Source organism: Odocoileus virginianus, chromosome 2 (genome assembly GCF_023699985.2).
Source record: "Odocoileus virginianus isolate 20LAN1187 ecotype Illinois chromosome 2, Ovbor_1.2, whole genome shotgun sequence".
NCBI classification, from domain to species: Eukaryota; Metazoa; Chordata; class Mammalia; order Artiodactyla; family Cervidae; genus Odocoileus; species Odocoileus virginianus.
The window spans coordinates 74,846,348-74,859,840 of record NC_069675.1 but is presented as its reverse complement, the minus strand read 5'-3'; the positions used below and the strand labels follow the sequence as shown (position 1 = coordinate 74,859,840).

Genomic DNA, 13,493 nt, shown 5'->3' with positions numbered 1-13,493 from the left:
CGGGTCACCGGCGGGGGGCCCGGCCGCAGCGGTGCCCTGGGCGACTGGTTGGGAGCCGGCGACCCCAGGCGCCTTCGCCCGTGAAGCCGTTCGTATATAAGCGCGGAGCTCCCACGCAGGTTCCGCTCCGCAGGGCTCCCCAGGCTCTGGCCCAGAGAGGCGAAACCCTCACGGCGCCCCCCACCCCCACACCCCCATGACAAGAGACATTGGAGAAGGAGTCCTGATTTCGGGACTCCGGGGCCCGGGGCCTGCCGGGCTAGCGCGGGAAGAAGGGAAGTCCCTTCTTCCCCTCCCCCTCCACGTGTGCAACAGCCGGCATCAGAGGGTCTGCCAGCCCCTGCTTCCCGCCGCCTCGCAGCCCGGCCCCGGGCCGCACTCACCGGGAGGGCCGGCTGTAGGCGCAGCGCCAGCGCGCAGAGCCACAGCCAGAGCGCCGCGCGCCTCATGCTGCCCGGACCGGCGGCTGGAGGAGAGCGGCGAGCTGCGCGGGTCAGGGCTGCGCCGCGCTGCGCGGACTGCGCGGGGATCCGGGTAGGCGCCGCTGGTTGCGCTGCGCGCAGCTCCCTCGAGCGATGCCCAGCGCGCGGCCGTCCTAGGTGAGGTCTACGGATCCGCCGGCTGCTCTCCGCTCCCCTTACGGCTGGATTCCTCTCGGATCAGCTCTGCTCCCGCCTGCACCTCTCCCGCCGAGCTCCGCCTTATAATAAACCCGCAGGCCCTTAGCCGTTGCAAAAACTAGCCCCCCACCCCCAGCTCTCCAGGTCTCGGGGCCAGCCCTCATCCCCACCCCCTAGGACCCCGCCCCCAGGGCCCCGCCCCCTGAGCCACGAGGCCCGGCCCCCCCACCCCAAGGAACGCCCCAACCACTGCACCCCAGCCCCGCCCCCGGCCCGTGACGCGGGGCTGTAGCCTCGCCTACCTGCGGAGCCCTGGTCCCCCGCGGGCCGTGGCTCCCCCGCCTTTCAGCTCCGCGGCCCCCAGGTTCCCCTGTGGTGGGGGCTGGGCACAGTCCTTGCCTCCCTGGCCCAGGGTTTGGAGGCTCTGTCCGGGAGAGTGGCTGGAGGGGCGGTAGTTGGTCGTCGACTCTGGGCTCCAGTCTGCAGCGCCCTCTGGGAGCGGACGTCGAGCGCCCTCCAGGTGCGTAGGACTCGCAGGCAGGAACACTTTCGGAAACTGTGGGGGGGGGGGTCCCCGGGGTGATGGGGCCTGAAACCGAGGGACCCTTCCCTGGCTGTGGATGGAAGCGCTGTACGCCCTTCTTCACCCAGTCTGCCAGTGCTGGAAACTCGGCGGAACCTTATTTTAAACAAGGGGAGGGGCAGTTAAAATTTTTTGTTTTTTAAATTTAGGAACAACCAGTCACCTCCGCCTGCCGATGGGGGGAAAATTTTTTAAAAGGACTTTTCAGTGTCTTTCTATAGAAAAAAAAAATACGTGAACTAGATCGCCAGTCCAGGTTCGATGCATGGGACAGGGTGCTCAGGGCTGGTGCACTGGGATGACCCTGAGGGGAGGGATGGGATGGGGAGGGAGGTGGGAGGGGGGTTCAGGATGGGGAACACATGTATACCCATGGGTGATTCATGTGAATGTATCGCAAAAACCACTACAATATTGTAAAGTAATTAGCCCCCAATTAAAATAAACACATAAAATTTAAAAATAATTTTTTAAAAAAGACCTGATTTAAAAACAAAAAAATGCCCTCTCTTCATCCTCTGGACTAAAAGTAAAAATAAACGGCTCTGTGCCGAGGTGACCTCCCACCTGCAGATCTGAGAAGCATCACTGAGGTTCTTGCTCTTCATGATTCCCCGAGAAACCCTGGACCTGTGTTTGCATCACCAATCTGGAACCTCGGTGCAAAAAGACTAGGGAAGGCCTGCGGGTGTGGTGCAAACAACCTTGAAAGAAAAGGTGAAGCACTGGCCCAGCCCTGAGGGCAATCTGGTAGGCAGGAGAGACGGTGCCAAAGGACCTTGGACCTGGACACCAAAGATGGCGTCGTCCCCAGGCAGAGGACACGGCCCGCCCTGGCGGAAACTGGGAACCGAAAAACTCTCCCTGACTGCTTCTTGGCCTCTTGGGCAGTCTCCTGTGTTTCTCTTAAAACGGATTAAACATTCCTGAGTCCTGGGTTTTGCAGGCAGGGACAACTGGCTCCTGGCCCGTGGATTCTTCTCCATCCTGCGGGTGTGCCCTGAACTAAGCAGCCTCCTGTATCTCCATCTTAGCCTCTCCTCCATCAGACACTGAAAAGTAGTCGCTCAGTCGTGTCGGACTCTTTGCGACCCCATCAACTGTAACCCACCAGGCTCCTCCATCCATGGAATTTTCCAGGCAAGAGCACTGGAATGGGTTGCCATTTAAGTAATGCCCCCTAAAACAGCACTCAGCCGTGGTCTTGCCTCTGCTTCTGTGTACCTGTTTGACCTCAGCCAGCTCTCCCTTTGGGGGGGTCTCAGTGTCGCCAGGTCTGTCTGTGGGGGATGGCAGATCCTCATCCAGGTCCTTGGTGCCAGATGCAGGGTCTCTAGAGCCCTGGTTTCAGGGATCATCCAACAGCGGGGCACAACACAGGGCTCTTCTAAGAACCTCATGGGGGTCTTGGTGGGGTAGAAGGCCCTTTTAGTGAAAGACCCGTGAGTGTGTTCACCAGGAGCTGGCTCACGGTCTGAGGTCAGCTCTCTAGCCTCTTCAACCCAATATGGAGGAAAAGTAGGTCAGTTTGGAATCTTGCCTTTGTCTGCTGCACAACATAAAGAAAATTGGGGTCTGGGAACATTTGATGGGGTCTTTATGTTATAAAAATGACCAGTCCACTGTTACTTTCAAACTGAATAAATTTGCCCCCAGATCAATGTGTATATCTTTGGGCAGATTAGGAAGAGGAGAGGCCTCAAGGAGAACACTTAAACAGAGAAGGGGACTAGAGCATCAGGGCTTGCCTTGACCTTGCTGACTCCTGGATTGCTTGCTTCTCCTCCCAACCCAAGTTCTGCAAGAAAATCTCTTCCTCCCAGAAGTTCTCTTGGAGTCCCATATTACCCAGGACCTGTGCCTGCCAAGATACCCTACGGCCTCTAGGAATGCAACAGGGGTGTCAGTGCATTTGCACTGCTGTGGCCATGCTGTCTGAACTCTCATCAGCCCCTTCCTTGGGATCCTCCCAGACCTTCATGGATCTGACAACTAATGGGTTAGACATCTGGCTGAGCAGAGGGCCTCTAGCCTTCCCTGCTGGAGGCACTAAGGCAAGGCCTCTGTCCCTCTGTTCCTAATACAGGTTGTTAAATATTTTTAATAGCATCCCTGTTGAATCTTAACTGCCTTGAATGTTGCTTCCTTTTCCCATAAGAGAAAGAAGGTTCCTGGAAGTCAGGGCCAGTGTCTCCTCCCCTCGTTTCTATCTAATTTCTTTCATCTCTCATTTCTCCCCTTGTTTCTCTCATTCTTCCCAGGAACACTCTGGGCTTCGTTTAGGAGAAATGCATGCTGTTGCCACTGAAGGGGAGGTGGGAGCTGGAGGGGAAACGGCAGGAAGAGGCCAGCAGCTGACTGGGGTGGGCAGAGGGGAGGGGGCGAGACCCTGGGCACAGGGTTACCCATTAGGCACCTCCACTGGCACAAGTATTCTCTGGGCAAGTCGATATCTATCAAAACTGAAAATGCAGATTTCCCTGATGATACAGTGGATCAGAATCTGCCTGCCAACACAAGGAACATGGGTTTGATTGCTGGTCCAGGAAGATTCCACATGTCACGTGGCAACTAAACCCACGTGCCACAACTACTGAACCTGCATGTTGCAACTACTGAAGCCCATGCGCCTAGAGTCTGTGCTCCACAACAACAGAAGCCACCTCAGTGAGGCTTGAGCACCGCAGCAAAGAGTAGTCCCCGCTCACCACAACTAGAAACTTAAAATACACCTATCCATTAGCTCAGGAATTCTCCTTCAGTGAATTCACTCTTCATAAGTATTTCAGTGCCCAAAGAGGTGTGTATAAATGTTCATTGATAAAGGAAAAGTAGAATAAATGTGGGTATTCCTATACCATTGAAATACTACACAACATTTTTTAAAATTAAAAAGATGGAAAACTCCTGGCCTGGAATATTTTTCAAACCTACTTGTAGATAAAAAGAGTGATTTGAAGAGTGATCTACATGTAGTGTGGCCAAAATTTTCTTAAAAAATAAAAACAAAAACATGTTTAAGAATAGATGACATATATATATGTGTGTGTATATATATGTATATATATATATGTATATATATATATAATAAAAAAGGTCTAGGGGAGGAAATTTTGATGGGGAAAGTGAAGGGGAGCTTTTATGTTTTCTGTGTATTCTTAAAGTGTTTATAATTATATTATATATATATATATATAACTTGTCTAATTTCTTGAACTGACTCTTGAGAAATCTGTATGCAGATCAGGAAGCAACAGTTAGAACTGGACATGGAACAACAGGGAAAGGAGTACATCAAGGCTGTATATTGTCAACCTGCTTATTTAACTTATATGCAAAGTACATCATGAGAAACACTGGGCTGGATGAAGCACAAACTGGAATCAAGATTGCAGGGAGAAATATCAATAACCTCAGATATGCAGATGACACTTATGGCAGAAGGTGAAGAAGAACTAAAGAGCCTCTTGATGAAAGTAAAAGAGGAGAGTGAAAAAGCTGGCTTAAAATTCAACATTCAGAAAATTATGATCATGGCATCTGGTCCCATCACTTCTCAGCAAATAGATGGGGAAACAGTGGAAACAGTGACAGACTTTATTTTGGGGGGCTCCAAACTCACTGCAGATGGGGACTGCAGCCATGAAATTAAGACTCTTGCTCCTTGGAAGGAAAGTTATGACCAACCTAGACAGCATATTAAAAAGCAGAGACATTACTTTGCCAACAAAGGTCCTTCTAGTCAAAGCTATGGTTTTTCCAGTAGTCATGTATGGATGTGAGAGTTGGATTGTAAGAAAGCTGAGTGCTGAAGAATTTTGAACAGTGGTGTTGGAGAAGATTCTTGAGAGTCCCTTGGACTGCAAGGAGATCCAACCAGTTCATCCTAAAGGAGGTCAATCCTGAATATCCTTTGGAAGGACTGATGCTGAAGCTGAATCTCCAATACTTTGGCCACCTGATGCAAAGAACTGACTGATTTGAAAAGACCCTGATGGTGGGAAAGATTGAAGGTGGGAGGAGAAGGGGACAACAGAGGATGAGATGGTTGGATGGCATCACCAACTCAAGTTATCTTCACTGACTCATCAAGGACATGAGTTTGAGTAAACTCAGGGAGTTGGCGATAGACAGGGAGGCTTGGTGTACTCCAGTCCATGGGGTTGCAAAGAGTTGGACAAGACTGAGCGACTGCACTGAACTGAATTTCTTAAATTAGAATTTATTTACTGAATCAGTGGAGATGCTTTCAACCTCAACTAATAGCTCTCCTCAAGTAACCTGAATATTAGTGCATTTATTGCATGTACCTATACCTGTATTATCCACTCAACAACTAAAACCTCCACAATACGGAAGTTTAAGCCTCTCCTACCCTTTGGCTCTGCCATCTCCTTTGCGGCTCCCCCCTCTGTATGGAGGCAAGATGGCAGCATTGTTTCTTGCCATCAGAGCTAACACAGCCTTGCCCAGAAACACGGCCACCTTCTCCTGATGTTTTTCTTAGGAATAAGGAAATAGTTTTCTGAATTAACCCCATCCCCCCACCCCTGGGACACAGCTTCTTTTCCCATCTCACTGGCCTGAAGTGAGCCCCATGCCTTCGTGAAGCCAGCACTGCAAGGCGAGCTTCCATACCAGTGTGGGTATAGATTAACCTTCCAAGGGCTTGGATTTGGGGAAATTGATGCCATATCCATTAAACATTTTGACTCCTTAAAGCATCTCAGATGTGTGTAAGGGCATTTTTCAAGATGATACAACATTTTTCATAGTAACTTCTTCCTATCATGAAGCATTTAAAAAGACCATTAATCATTTAATTGTGAAGCATTTGAAACAAATAATAAAAAATAATGTTCCTCAAAAATTAAAAATAGAATTACCATATGATCTAGCATTTCAACTTCTAGATATATGCCTGTAAGGAGTAAAAGCAGGGACTAGAACAGATATTTGTACACCCACGTTCATGGCAGCATTATTCCCAATAACCAAAAGGTGGAAGCAACACAAGTGTCCACTGATAGATGAATGGATAAATAAAAGGAAGTGTGTGTATATATATATATATATATATACAGGGCAGTACTATTCATCCCTAAAAGAAAGGAATTTGTGGTACAGACAGCAACATTGATGAACCTGGAAGATTTTCTGCTCAGTTAAATAAGACAGTCACCAAAGGACAAATACTGTATGATTCCACCTGTATGGAGTTCCAAGAATAGTCAAATTCTTAGAGACAGAAAGTAGAGTGGTGGTTCCTAGGGGTTGGAGAGAGGGGAGAATGAGACATTATTGTTGTTTTTGGTGGCACCATGTGGCACATGGGATCTCAGTTACCCAGCTAGGAGTGGAACCTATACCCCCTGCAGTGAAAGTGCTGAGTCTTAACTACTGGACCACCAGGGAAGTTAAAGGCATTATTGTTTAATGGATACAGAGTTTCACTCTGGGAAGATGAAAGAAGTTCTATAGTTGTTGATGGTTGCGCAACAATGTGAATGTACTTAATGCCACTGAACTGTACCCTTGAGAAGGTTAAAATGGGGGACTTCCCTGGCAGTCCAGTGGTTAAGACTCCCAGCTTCCACTGCAGGGGGCACAGGTCCCATCCCTTTTCAGGGAACTGAAAATCCTGCACCCTTCTCAGCCAAGAAAAAGGGTTAAAATGGTAAATTTTGTTATATATACTTTACAGTAAAAAAAGAATGCAAAAAAATCCTTCAATTTAATTTTGAAAAAAGAATAATATAATGAACACTTAGTTTATCAAATCTTCACATGATACCTTTTTTCCTCTTTTTAATGAAACAAAACATTGTAGATTTAATTGGATCTTCTCAATTTATATTTTGAGATTTATCTGTGTTGATACATGTGGCTCTGTGTCACTTATCTTAATTGCTGTATTATAACTCATGATATGCCACAATTTATTTATCCATGGACATGTGGTTGTTTTCAATTTTTCAGTATTACTCACAGTGCAGCAGTCAATTCTTGTATTTTTCTCTGCAAGTGCATGTGAGGTTTTCTCTAGAAGGATCAATATAGATAGAGCTCCTGGGCAGTAGGTATAAATATCTTTGACTTTCTTAGGAATTGCTCTAAGCAATTTTTCTAAACAAATCTCCAAAGCTCACCTCAGGGCTTACAGCAATTTACACTTCCAGCGGCAATTATGAGAGTTCCCATTTTTTTCTACATTCTGTGACTTGACATTCGTTGGACCCGTTGTATTGTGCCAGTCTGATGCAGGTAAAGTGATATCTCATTGTCATTTTGATTTTGAATGGCTCTCTTGTTATGGAACATTTTGCTGAGCCCTTTTGCTGCTGACTGTTTGGGCAGATGGTACTGTTTGTTCCCCATAGCTGTCTTACTTCGCTTTTCCATTAAAAAAAAACACCTAAATTTCAGGGCTTATGGCCTCCTGTAATAAAGACCACCCTTCCCATCATCTCTTACAACTATGTGTAGCCACGTGATTAGTGTTTCGCTGATTAGACTGAACGGAGGCTGTGCACCTTCAGGGAAGTGTCAAAGGGAGGAGGCATGCCCTTCTCCTTCCCTTCTTCTTTCCTTTCAGCTGAAATGCAGATATGATGGCTGCAGCTGGAGCAGTTATCTTGGACAATGAAGTGAACTTGGAAACCAAAGCATGAGTGGCAGAGGGACAGGTTGGAAGGAACGAGCCTGGGTGGACCCATGACCCATGAATCACTGCACCAGCCCTGAACTGCCCACCCAGACATACTCATGATGGAGAAAGAGACTTCTGCTTTGCTTCAGACACTGCTACCCTATATTTTCTATCTCTCACCAGAAATCCAATCCTAACAATACACTGATCAGTTCAGTCTTATGCACACCACCCAAGGGAGGACACGTGTGTGTCTGGGGAGGACGGAAAAAAGGAGTGGTTCTGTGGAAGCACCAATACATCCCTATAGAAGGCAACCCGGCCAGTTTCCCAGGCCTGGACTGTGAGTTAAACTCTGGATGTGACTTGAGTCACCTAACATCCTTTCCCGGAAGAAGTCTAGATGAGAAATACCATTTTGGAGTGAGGCAGTGCTTTCAGAGTCTGAAGTCTGTGCGGCGCCCTCTGCCTCTCAAAAGAACTGCTCCTGGAGGGTGGTCTCAGGAGGTGGCAGGCACGACCCCGACCTCCAAGGAGGCTCAGCATGTAACTCCTCTCCCACACCTGTGGTGGGGCTGGGCTTGCGTCCTTTGGGAGACATGGAGATAAAAACCTTGGGACATTTTTTTTCTTCTAAGTAACTGGGGTGCTTGTTCTCATAGACAGTGAGGACCATGTGACTGTGCGTGTTCTGTTTTTACTGAAACAGAACAACGGGTGACTGGGTTATTACAAGTATATTGGACTTGACACCCTGCTTCTCTGGTACCATCGTCATGCCTACCTCACTACCCGTCTATCTCTAATTTATAGTCTCCCTTGCATTCTTTTTTGGGGGGTGGGGAGGGTGAAGTAGGAAAGAGCAGCTTTATTGCTTTGCCAGGCAAAGGGGCCCACAAAACTAACGCCATCAAAACTATGTGTCCTGACCTGGAGGGAATAGTGAGGATTCTATAGTATAATTCAAAGAAGACGTGATCGGCTGGTGGACGTTCTTCTGATTGGTTGAACATTCTTCTGCTTACATTCTGTGGTGAGGTAAGTGGGAGTCAGCATCATCAACTTTCAGGTTCCAACCAGTGTGGGGTCTACCTGCTTATGGGCACCATACAAGTAACTTCTCCCACTTATTGGGGGTTTTCGTATCTGCAAAACAGCTGAAAGATATTGTTATGTATATCCCTTGATGGGGAATCCCTTGCCTTCTGAGTTGCCTGTAATATTTGATAGAATGTCAGCAGGGAAGAGAGAGACTACATCCTATGTAAATATCATTGGAATTTACCCTTCCAAATCAGAGTATTACTTCCCCAAAGCGGTCCCCTCCGGAGACCCTGCTTATCACCTGATGCTGTTGCTACCTTGCTACCCATCCCATCACCCCAGGGAGGCCTGAAGACTCTGAGAGAATAGCTTTTTTTGGAGGAGGGTGGAGTGTAATAGTTCATGCACTTGATACATGTGTTCAAAGTAGCAATGTTGCCCAACTCCCAGGAAATACCACCCCCAGTGCCTCCCAGGTAAACAGGGTCCCTGGGGATTCGTGTCCCTAGCACCTGGCCCGAATGGTGCCCCTTGGAATTGGGCGGCACAGCACTGCAACAGCTGCAGGAATGCCTGCTGGAACCAGCCCCCAAAGAAGGTTCTCAGGTTCCAGGGGGTTCTAGTTTGGGGGAAGAAACAGATATAAACAGTCATTATAAAGCAAAGAAGAACTATTCTGTCAGCCTGTTTATTGATAGCTTGAGGGAAACATCAATTTTGAATGCAGAGAAGAGGTTCTCAAAAGTTTCATAGATGAGGACTGGGGGTTGGGGAAGCCATTAGAACCTGTCTTTAGATGAAAAGAGGGTTTTGCAGTTTATTAGTTTCCTGTGGTTGGTGTAATACTTACTACAAATTTGGCTGCTTAAAATAGCACATATTTATTCTCTTACAATGCTGGAAGCCAAAAACCCCAATTCAGTTTCATTGGGCTGAATCTCCCAATTGCTGCTCCCGGCTCCAAGCAGGTCCGAGCTCCCTCCAGAGGCACTAAGGGAACATGTTCCTTTCCTCTTCCAAGAAAGGGGTGGTTGCCAACATCGCTTGGCTTGTCTGCCTCACTCCAGCCTTCAAGGCTCCCTCCACTCTGTCTTAACATCGCCTTCTCATCTCAGTATAATAAAATTGCCTTCCGCTTCCTTCTTACATCCTAAAGGAAATCAACCCTGAACATTCATCGGAAGGGCTGATGCTGAAGCTGAAACTCCCAATACTTTGGCGGACTCACTGGAAAAGATCCCGATGCTGGGAAAGACTGAAGGCAAGAGAAGAGGTGGCAGAGGATGAGGTGGTTGAATGGCATCCCCAAGTCAATGGACACGTGTTCGCACAAACTTTGGGAGCTAGTGAATGACAGGGAAGCCTGGTGTGCTGCTCTTCATGGGGTAGCAAAGAGTTGGACGTGACTTAGTGACTTAGCAACAAGGATACAAGTGTCTGATCGCCTTTAGGGCCTATGTGGATGATTCAGGATAAGCTCCCCATCTCAAAAAGCTTAACTGAATCACATCTCCAAATCTGCAAAAGATGTCTCTCTCTGATCTTTTTTTTTTTTTTTTCTTGGCCAAGTAAAGTAACATTCACAAGTTCCAGCAATTTTGATAGAGGACATTCCCAACCTGGTTCCAAGTAGGGGAGCCCAGCAAAGAACAGGCAGGGAAGCAAGAAAGAGGTTCAGAGTGTTCTGGACCTGGAGGAGTCTGGACTGGCCAGATCACAGGCCCCCTGGAGGGGGGGTGGTCAGAGGTCAGAGCTGGTAAAGCTTCCCCAGTCACGCTTAGGTCAGAGGAGCCGCGGAGCAGAGGAGGGACTCAGTGGGGTCGCGTGTTAGAAAGATCCTCTGACCCCTGCGTGGAAGGATGGGCTGAAGGGAAGGAGACTGCTGCTTGGGATACAGGGAAAGACAGCAGAGAGAGAGGACCAGCCTGCCTGGAGAGGGTGGCATTGAAGAGAGGGAAGGGGCAGGATGGAAAACTAGGGGGAAGTAGATAGACTGTGGTGTGATGGATGGGGGAGAGGGAAGTGGGTGATTCTGAAAATCAGTGGTGGGCATCTTTCCATTTGGCTTCTGCAAATAGCCCGAGTCAGTGTGTAAAGTGGGCGGCGCCGCTGAGGTCAGGCGCTGAACCTGGCCGTGGCTCTTGACTCAGCTCTGGGCCACCTGGGAGGGAGTAGCCTTTGTCAGAGGCTTGGACAGGAAGTCCTCCAGCAGGAAAGTGTGCCGATGCCTGCCATGACCGCCCAGGTGCCATCCGGGGCGGATTCATCCCGAGCCACCTCCTAGGGTGGGGCCACCTGCCCCCGACCCTCACCAGTCCCTCGCCTCCCTCCCTGCGTGTCTGGCTGTCTCTGACTCAGCCCCAGGTGGGGAAGGGGCAATGATGCTGCCCGTCAGTATAGGAGTGGAGGGCTGGGGAGCCAGGAAGAGGCAGGCCAAGCCCATTCTCCCCGCCCACCGCCACTTCTTCCCAGCTAAAAACTCTTTGCAATTTCCTCCGACAGATTCTTAACACTACTTTAGCTGCGTGACCTTAACTGCATAATTTAACCCTGGAGGTCCAGTGGTTAAGACTTTGCTTTCCAATGCAGCAGATGCAGGTTCCATACCCTGTCTAGGGAGCTAGGATCCCGCATGTCTGTGGCCAAAAAAAAAAAAAAAAAAAGTAGAACAATATTATAACAAGTTCAATAGACTTAAAAATTCAAACGAATTCTAGCAATACAAGAAGGGAGGGGTTTATTCAGACCTTTTCCTTTGCATTTATGCACATAAGTAGCACTTATACTAACATCTGCAACTCACCGTTTTGACTTAATACGTCTTAAGAAATGTCAGTATCTATAACCAGACTCAGTCTTGTATGGAGATTCCCTGGTTTGGCTCTACGTTGATTTTTAACCATCTCCCTTCTGATGGATGTTTTTGTTAAAACTTTGCTATCAAAAAACGCCACCGAGTATCCTCACCTGGGCTTCTTCATGGAGGGAATAAAACTTAACTGGGATGGAAGTGGAGGGGTGGCCCAAGAGATTCTGAGAACCCTGCTGAACTGTGCCTGTCCAGGCTGGGCTTCCACATTCCTGCCCAGGGCCCTCAATGGCCCCAAGCGCCTATTCTGAGCCAGGTCCTGGCACAGCTCTTGCCTGGTAGGAGAGGGAGCCAGGGATACAGTCTTAGGGTCCTATGACGGAGTGAGCCATGGGGGCCCAGGACTGGGGACAGAGGGGAGCAAGGAGGGCTTCCAGGAGCACAGTTTTCCTGGGCAGAGCAGCAAGTGGAGGAGGGCCAAAGCCAGCCACGCCCTGGTGAGTACCGCCGTCCCCTTAAGTGCTCAGGGCCGTGGGGGATGTGAGTGGCAGGAGGTGATGCCAAGCTAGGAGACTGACTGTCGCCCGAGGATGGTCACACAGAGGGTTAAGCAGACATGCTTGACCTCTCTCTCACCCACAAGCACATGGTCAAGGCTGATTCAGGAGGGTGGGGAGGGGAAGAGGCATCAACTCCCATCAGCTAAGAGCCCACCATGAAGCAGGCCCTGTGTGAAGGGCCTTCTTCCTTTGCCTTTCTTCCTTCTTTCCTGCCCTCCTTCCTTTCCTTTTTTCTAATTAATAGATTTTTTAAGAGCAGGTTTAGGTTTACAGGGAAATTGAGGAGAAAGTACAGAGTTCCCATATCCTAGTCATCCACCCCCCGTTTCCCCATTATTAACACCTTGCATTAGGCAGGGGGGGGTGGGTGTCTGTTACAACAGATGAACCAATATTGATACATGATTATTACCGAAGTCTGCAGTTTGCATTAGATTCACTCTTGGCCTTGTATATTCTGTGAGTTCTGACTAATGTATATGGTCACGTACACACCATTATAATATCCCAGAAGGTAGTTCCACTGCCACAAAAATCCCTTCTGCTCTGCCTGTTCATCCCTCCCCACCACCCAACCTCTGGTAACTCCTGATCCTATTACTGTCTCCATAGGTTGGCCTTCTCCAGAATGTCATACAGTTGGAATTACATAGCACATGGCCTTTTCATACTGACTTCACCGAGTAACATTCATTTCAGGTTCTTCCCTGTCTTTTCATAACTGGATGGCTCATTTCTCTTTATCTCTGAATAATATTCCATTGTCTGGATGCATTAATTTGTGTATCCACTCACCTCCTGAACATCTTGGCAGCTTCCAAATTCTGGCAATTATGAATAAAGCTGCTGTCAATATCTGTGTGCTGTTTTTTGCATGGATGGACATAAATTTTCAACTCATTTGGGTAAATATCTAGGGGCACAATTACTGGACCATATCGTAAGCCTCAATTTCATAATACATGAATAAAGTCACATCATAAGAAATCGAACAATACTACATAGAACAGAGAAGGAAATGACAACCCACTCCAGTATTCTTGCCTGGAAAATCACATGGACAGAGGAGCCTGGCGGGTTACACCCCATGGGGTCGCCAAGAGTCAGACACGACTGAGCGAGTAACATGCACACACTACATAGAACATGAATGGTGACCCTAATCCTGGGCATACCTTGTTTTACAAATGAGGAAAGTGTGTCGCTAGGATGTAAGTGACTTGTTCTG

The 13,493-nt window shown here is 48.3% G+C and overlaps 1 long non-coding RNA gene across 1 annotated transcript; it reads left to right on the top strand.

The window, feature by feature from the left end:
- The first annotated feature begins 918 nt into the window (after window positions 1–918).
- LOC139029925 (uncharacterized) lies at window positions 919–13,120 on the top strand. The gene is made up of 3 exons (XR_011482243.1): window positions 919–1,140; window positions 7,799–8,890; window positions 10,053–13,120. It is a non-coding gene; the product is annotated as an uncharacterized lncRNA (long non-coding RNA).
- The last annotated feature ends 373 nt before the right edge of the window (window positions 13,121–13,493 follow it).